This window comes from Lithobates pipiens, unplaced genomic scaffold (genome assembly GCF_037356315.1).
Source record: "Lithobates pipiens isolate NorthernLeopardFrog02 unplaced genomic scaffold, aLitPip1_a1.2 Scaffold_13, whole genome shotgun sequence".
NCBI classification, from domain to species: domain Eukaryota; kingdom Metazoa; phylum Chordata; class Amphibia; order Anura; family Ranidae; genus Lithobates; species Lithobates pipiens.
Window position 1 is genome coordinate 463,631,242 of NW_027507718.1, and position 8,445 is coordinate 463,639,686.

General features: G+C 41.7%; 1 protein-coding gene across 4 annotated transcripts in view; it reads right to left on the reverse strand.

Moving 5' to 3' along the window:
- The window catches only part of AFAP1 (actin filament associated protein 1), a 210,743-nt gene that overhangs the window by 104,227 nt on the left and 98,071 nt on the right, over nt 1–8,445 (reverse strand). The gene's annotated exons all lie outside the window — the stretch shown is intronic.

Below are 8,445 nucleotides of genomic sequence, written 5' to 3' on the forward strand. Positions count from 1 at the left end.
AATGTAAAACCTTTACTACCCCCCCCCCCCCCCAAAAAAAAGCTGTTTGCTGTAACTGCTCATCAAGTATTAGCTGGAGTTAGGCTTCAATTTGTAAATGTATTTAAATCTGTCAATACACACCCCTCCCCCAGAAAGACAATGCTGCTGTCCAAAGGTGCCCCCTGTGCTCATTCATCCAGAGTGGGGGCTCTCTAATACAGGAGGTGTGTTACTGTCCAGATCACAAGGTGAAAACAAAGGGGGGAAAAAGCCTAAGAAAATAAAATTAATTCAGCCACCTAATGATTGATAATCTGCAATATAATACATTTTTGTTTTTGAGTTTATCACTGCTTTAAAGAGGAAGTAAACTAGGGCTGCAACTAACGATTATTTTCATAATCGATTAGTTGGTCGATTATTGTTTCGATTAATAACCTTAAAAAAAGAAAAAAGAAAAAAAAAAAAAAGGAAGCAATTTATTCTTAAATATCTCTATGCCGTGGTAAATATAAATACCCAACTATATGGTTAGAGAGCAAAATCTCTAATCCACTCTGAGAACAACAGACAGAAGAGATATACTGTATATACTATATGAGGAGATCTTCCCTCAAAAAAGATTTAATTTTAAGAACGTTTGTTCGATTTTATAAATCGCTAGTGGGGTCATATCGACGTTCATTTTCGACCACAGTGACGGGAAAATTTAGAAATAGAAAACTGCTTGGTGAAAGGAATTTCCAGACAGTGTATGTGGTTTTCGTTCACAAATTACATTCATTTTAAAAACAGAATGTTAAAAACAAGTGAAAATTTCAAAACCACATTCTTTTAGCGAATGTACAAAGATTTTTCACCTGAAAATTGATCCATGTGGACAGCACAAGGCTCGGTATGCAGTTTGCTTTTGATCTGTTTCTGCAGTGCTTTTTGTTGTGCGTTTTGATTTTTGCACACGTAATTTTGCTTTTCTGCAGCTTCTCCATTGAAGTACATTGAACCAAAAAAGCATTGTTTTGCGTTAAAAAAAAGTCCCTGTCCGTTTGCAAATACACAGCGGCTGAAAAAAGCATAGATGTAAACGTGTCCCATAGGAAACCATGTAAATGAACTGTAGTGTGTTTCTGCAAAAAGCACCAAAAAACACATAGATGTGAACCAGGTCTAAGACGTTTAGTAACATAATGGGATTAAAAAAACTAAAAGTAACCCTTTATAGTACAACAAAAAGCAGATAATCACTACTGTAAGGGGTTCATTTTTTTTAACTGTAGAACTGTGAAAGTAATATTTACAGTAGCGATTATTTGCTATTTGTGTACTATAAATGGCTCATTTTAGTTTTTTTTAACCCCATTATGTTACTGGCCGAATAATCGATTATGAAAATAGTAATCGATTAATTTCATAATCGATTAGTTGCATCGCATAGTAGTCCATTATGTGTCACTTACCTGACACAGGAGCCAGCAATGTCACCGCTGTCCCTTGTAGTCCGGCGCATCCATCTTCTCGGTGGGTCTCGCTGCTTTGCCGCTGTCATTCGGCACACGGGAGCCGCCACGCACGGCATATTCGCCGCTGACGGTGCCGCGCTCAGTGCACCTGCGCGCCGCTGTCTACGGCGCATGCGTGCCTGTCTTTCAGCAAATATCTCCTAAACCATGTAGGTTTAGGAGATATCTCTTGGACCTACAGGTAAGCCTTAATCTAGGCCAGTGTTTCTCAAATCCAGTCCTCAGGCCCCCCCAACAGGTCATGTTTTCAGGTTTTCCATTATTTTTCACAGGTGATTTGATCAGTTTCACTGCCTTAGCAATTACCACAGCCGTTTCATCTGAGGGAAATCCTGAAAACAAGACCTGTTGGGGGGGGCCTGAGGACTGGATTTGAGAAACACTGATCTAGGCTTACCTGTAGGTCAAAGTGTGTTGTAAGGGTTTACAACCACTTTAAGTATGTAAGGCGCTCTTTAAATCTCAAATATACAGCCATCACCAGACCATGATTGATTATGGATGCTAACAATATGCAGGTGGCTGGGCACCTCCACCCCTCCGCTACTGAGCCCCACTGCCATCGCACTAGCTGGCCATAGTTAGAAGATCCTGAAGACACGTGCCCTTCAAGACCAGGATTTGTCATTCCCTACATGAACCAGCAGACATCATACTGTATAAGTAGTGTTGAATGCTCTTAGTACTCTGCAAAGCATTGCAGCTTTTGTTGGCATTTATAAATTATTAAAAATCCACAGGTAAAAATTAATGCTTTAAGCCAAGGATATGCAATTAGTGGACCTCCTGCCCCATGAGGCATAGCAAGACTGACAGCATGACACCTAGAGGCAGAGGCATGATGGGTATCGTTTTACAACAGCTGGAGGTCCACTAATTGCAGATTTCTTCTCTAAGCTTATGGTGGGCAATCAATGACATTGCAGGTGCCACAAACCAGCCCCCAACCCCTCCTTAGGGAAGTACAAATTATTTTTGACTCTACTAATTGACAAAGGAAATTGTGAATGAAAATGTTTAATAAAGAACTTGTCATTAATTAGAGACCTCCTTTAGGTGCAGTGCAATGTAAACCGCAAGGAGTTGGATTTCCAGTGCCTGCGAGTCATTAGACAGCACCAGCAGTACCAAGTATGCCATGAGAAATGTATGTACAATCTTGGGAAATCTTAGCATACAAGGCATGCATTTTCCCATTGTGCATACGTTTTCTATATGCTGTGACATCTGCAGGTTATTATTGACCTCTTTTTGCCTGATAGTTTATATACCATTTGAGTCCCTGTTTTCAGAAGCGCAGAGTTCAGCCATGAGGGCCAACCCATACAGCACATCTCTCAATACACATTTTAGTTGCATGTGTTTGAAGCTGAACAGCAAGCTCTGCTGCTTGTGATCAGGAATTGTATTCCGAGGGTACATTCTCCTAATAATTACTTTATTACATTTAATTGTGATAAAGAAATAGGTTCTATATCAGAAAATTGCAGACAAGCAAGTGTGGGGTGGACCAAAGTACAACAGCAATACCTGGATGGAAAGCTGAACTACTGAACAGAGAGACCATGTCCATTTTATGGCTCTATTTTCAACTTCAAAACCTTGAACCTTTAATACACAAAGTTGTGTGCTCTATAGATCCTGTTGACATTCTCATATTCACCTTTTGTAATGTTAGGGTGAAAGGAGCAATGAAAGTAACTCACATAGGACAAAAACAGCAACTTAGACCCCCCACAACTCACTTAGATCCCCATCCAAACAGCATTGTCCAAAGGAATACCCCTTCATACATGGGAGAGGAAAGGTAAGTATATACTGAATGGAGCACCAATTTTCTTGCTCATCCAGGGGCTTATGGTCACCGTTCTTCAGTTTGACTTTCTAACCTGCTTGTTTGTTGGTAGTCCATGACTCAAAGCGGTTGATTCACTAAAATTGGAGAGGGCAAAATCTGGTGCAGCTGTGCATGGTGGCCAATCAGCTTCTAACTTGCGCTTGTTTAAGTTTGGACAAAGAAAACCTGGACGCAGATTTGGCAAACCCCACTTTTCATAAATCAACCCAAAGCAGCCACATTTTCTTTTTTTTTTTTTTTTTTAGAAGAAGGTCAACTGCGGCAGTTCCACACTGGACTTCTTATGAACTATTTATACAGTAACTACCCACACACACACAGGGTCTGGTTACCTGTTGGCACCTTCGATCCTTGTTGTGTTTATGTAAAAGGATTTTGGGTCAACTGCATTTCAGATTTTTTTTGCAACATTCATACAACTCCAATTCCCAAAAGGCTGGGATGTTGTGTAAAATCGACATAAAAAACAGCATGCAATGATTTGCAAATCTCATAATCCCATATTTTATTCACAATAGAAAACATCAAATGTTTCAACTGAGAAAAATTACCATTTTAAGAAAAAAAAGGTAATTTTGAAATTGATGGCAAAAAGTTGGGGCAAGGCAAAAAAAAGCGGTCAAAATAAGTGGTACTAACAAGGAAGAGCTGGGGAAACATTTTGCAACTAATTAGGTTAATTGGCAACAGGTCAGTAATACGATTCCGAGTGTCTCAAAAGTAAATGGACAGAGGTTCACCAATCTGTGAAAAGCTGCATCTAAAAACAAATTGTCAAACAATTTCAGAATAATGTTCCTCAATGTAAAATTGCAAATACTTTAACCGCTTGCTGCAATATGACAGCGGCAAAGTGGTTTAGTTATCCTAATCGGACGTCATAAGATGTGATCAAGATAACAAGCCGGCACGCAGCACAGCAATCGGAGGTGCTGATCATCTCGTGAACCAGGAAGTGATGGTAAACAGCTGTCCTCAGTTCTCGTTGACAGGGAGAGACAATTGGTAGCTCTCCATGTTGGGGGGGGGGGGGCTTGCGCCCCATATTAAACACCTGTCTTAAAAGTGGCAATCAGTGCCCACAACAGTTCCAATCAGTAATACCTGTCATTAGCTCCTCATCAGTGCTGCCTATCTGTGCCCATCAGTGCCCATCATTTTTTTTTTTTAATTGTCTGTATTTTTTTGTTTTAATAGCGCACAAAATAAAAAACATAGAGGTGATCAAATACCACCAAAAGAAAGCTCTATTTGTGGGAAGAAAATTATAAAAATTTAGTTTGGGTACAGTGTTGCATGACTGCGCAATTGTCATTCAAAGTGTGACAGCCCTGAAATCTGAAAACTGTCCTGGGCAGGAAGGGGGGGGGGGGGGGGTGCCTGGTATTGAAGTGGTAAAATATATCATCATCTACAGTACATTATATCATCAAAAGATTCCAAGAATCTGCAGAAATCTCCGGGTGGAAGGGACAAGGCTGAAATGCAATATTGAATGCCTGTGATCTTTGAGCCCTCAGACGGCACTGCATTAAAATCAGGCATTTGTGTGATGTAAATCACTGTATGGGCTCATGAATACTTCCAAAAATCATTGTCTGTGAACACAGTTCACCATGCCATCCAGAAATGCAAGTTAAAACTCTATCATGCCAAGAAGAAGCCATATCTGAACATGATCCAGAAAAGCCGTCATCTTCTTTGGGTCAAAGCTAATTTAAAATGGTCTGTTGTAGTCTAAAATGTTCAATTATAAAACTGCTTGGGGCTGGTTAGGGACCCTCACTGGAGCAACATTAATGGATAGGCAACACCGGGGATTTAAGACCACCGGAGACACCCCAGCTGGCAATATATTGGTTTTCTCCTAGGAGGCCGTAAATTGTTTCCCACCACAGTACATCCCTGTGATGCTGTATTATGTAACTGACTGTATAAATCCAGATATGCGTACGATGTAATTGACTGAATGTAACCGCTGATTGTACCCGAAAATAAATACCCGAGAATAAATAAAATAATTGTAAAAAAAATGGTCTGTTGCAAAGTGCAAAACTGGTGTGTGGTCAGACAAAACAAATTTTGACATTTTTGGCAACCATGGGCGCCGCATTCTCCAGACTAAAGAGAAGAGGGACCTTCCGGCTTGTTATCAGTTCAAAGGTCTGCATCTTGTATGAAATGGGCAGCTCGCATATTTGGAAAGGCACCATGTATGGTGAAAGAGATATTCAGGATTTAGAGCCGCACATGCTTCCATGACCATTTCAGGGAAAGCCTTGCACATTTCAGCAGGATACAATACTAAACCACATACTGCATCTATGATAACAGCATGGCTTTGAAGTAGAAGAGTCCGGGTGCTTAACTGGCCTGCCTGCAGTCCAGACTTTTCACCAAATGAAAACATTTTGTGCATATTGAAACTAAAAATATGACACAGACAACATAGGATTTCTTGAGTAGTTAGAATCCTATATCGGGCAAAAATGGGGCAATATTCCTCTCCCAAACTCCAGCAACTGGGTTCCTCAGTTTGCAGATGTTTACAGGGGCTTGTTGAAAGAAGAAGGGATGCTTTACTGTGGTAGACATGGCCTTGTCTCAACTTTTTTGAGACATTTTGCTGCCATTATATTCAAAATTTACTTTTTTTCTTAAAATGGTAAATTTTCCCATTAACACTTTTTCTATTTTCTATTGTTAGTAAAATGTGGGTGGATGAGATTTGTAAAACATTGCATTCTGTTTTTATGTAGATTTTACACAGTGCCCCAACTTTTTTGGAATTGGAGTTGTATGGTTTTTAAGCTGTAGTTATATACACTATATTACCAAATGAGTATTGGGATGCCTGCCTTTACACGCACATGAACTTTAATGGCATCCAAGACTGAGGCCGCGTACACACGCGCGGACTGTTCGCCCAACTTTGTCTGTCCAACAGTTTCGGCAAACAGTCCGCTCAAACTTAGCATGGACGGACATGGCCACACACGACGGACGAACAGTTTGCTGAAACCGTGCGCGATGACGTGAACGGCACGTACGACGGGACGAAAAATACGACGTCCTATACACTGCATTATAGCTTTCGGCGTGAAAATCCTTTCTGAGCATGCGCGCAACTTTGTTTGACGAACAAGCCTACACACGGGCGGACTGTTCGCTCAAACAAGGTTTCAGCGGAGAAGTTTTTCGGAATTTCCGAAAAACCTTGTCCGTCCAACTGTCCGCTGAAACTGTCCGCTGAAAGCCCACACACGAGCGGACTGTCCGCCCAAACACTGTTCAGCGGACAAAGTTGGGCGAACAGTCCGCCCGTGTGTACGCGGCCTTAGTCCGTAGGGTTTAATGTTGAGTTGGCCCACCCTTTGCAGCTATAACAGCTTCAACTCTTCAGGGAAGGCTGTCCACAAGGTTTAGGAGTGCGTTTATGGGAACGTTTGACCATTCTTCCAGAAGTGCATTTGTGAGGCCAGGCACTGATGTGGACGATGTATATATATCTTAGGGGATTGCGCCTCCCACTCACTACTTCCCCCACCCCCTTCTAAGTAACTTATACTGAATAATCACTGTGCCACCATAGTGTCCTAAAATAATAAACAACACAATCGTTTTATAACAACATATAAGCGTTTGCAAAAATAGCGTCCTTCTTGTGCTTCCCAACGATGCTTGAATGCGAAACGCATAGGCATTGTGGGAGACATACTATCTTTGAACACAAGCCAGGAACAGGTTGGTCCAGTGGAGGGAGAACATCACCACCTGCGGAACATCATTGGCTTACCCGATTCTAAATTGTTTTCTCATTGCTGGAAAGGCTTGGTGTCGGCCAATAGACACATTGAAATGTGAGTGCAATACGTTTTTATTGATTTTCCATTAAAGTTTTACACTATATTGGTTCTATTTAATTTTGTATGAATATACGGACATTGAGGAATTGCTAACGGGAGAAGTGCATTGAGGATTGGTTATCCGTTGAATGAACCGAAGGCTTACTGGTTGGTGACGTCTGGTGTGTGGCCATTCTGCTTGGAGACGGTGGCACAGATTTGGTTTTCTTAGTTGACACAGTTGGACTTTTTATTAGAAGATGAATGGTGATTAAGATTGCACAGCTGGAGGGTCGCATTAACTATTGCACAAGAAGGACGCTATTTTTGCAAACGCTTATATGTTGTTATAAAACTATTGTGTTGTTTATAATTTTAGGACACTATGGTGGCACAGTGATTATTCAGTATAAGTTACTTAGAAGAGGGTGGGGGAAGTAGTGAGTGGGAGGTGCAATCCACACACCATACACTTACCCTGACCCTTTCGGTGGGGTAATAAGATTGGGACTGCAGCGGACCCTTAAGCATAGAAGGGGGTAGGTTGAGCACATTTTGATTTTTACTGATGTGGACGAGAATACCTGGCTCGCAGTCTTCGCTCTAATTCACCCCAAAGGTGTTCTATTCGGTTGAGGTCAGGACTCTGCAGGCCAGCCAAGTTCCTCCACCCCAAATTACCTGATTTGGACCAGTACACAAAGCAAGGTCCATAAAGACATGGAACCTTGCTTTGTGTACTGGTCCAAATCAGTTGGTGGAGGGGGGATTATGGTGTGGGGTTGTTTTCCAGGGGTTGGGCTTGGCCCCTTAGTTCCAGTAAAGGGAACACTTAAGGCATTAGCATACAGAGACATTTTGGACAATTTCATGCTCCCAACTTTGTGGGAACAGTTTGGGGATGGTCCTTTTCTGTTTCAACATGATTGTGCACCAGTGCACAAAGCAAGGTCCATAAAGACATGGATGAGTGAGTTTGGGGTGAAGCAACTTGACTGTCCTGCACAGAGTCCTGACCTCAACCTGATAGAACCCCTTTGGGATGAATTAGTGCGGAGACTGCGAGCCAGGCCTTCTCTCCAACATCAGTGCCTGACCTCACAAAAGTACTTTGGGAAGAATGGTCAAACATTCCCATAGACACACTCCTGAACCTTGTGGACAGCCTTCCCAGAAGAGTTGAATCTGTTACAGCTGCAAAGGGTGGGCCAACTCAATATTAAACCCTATGGGCAAAGAC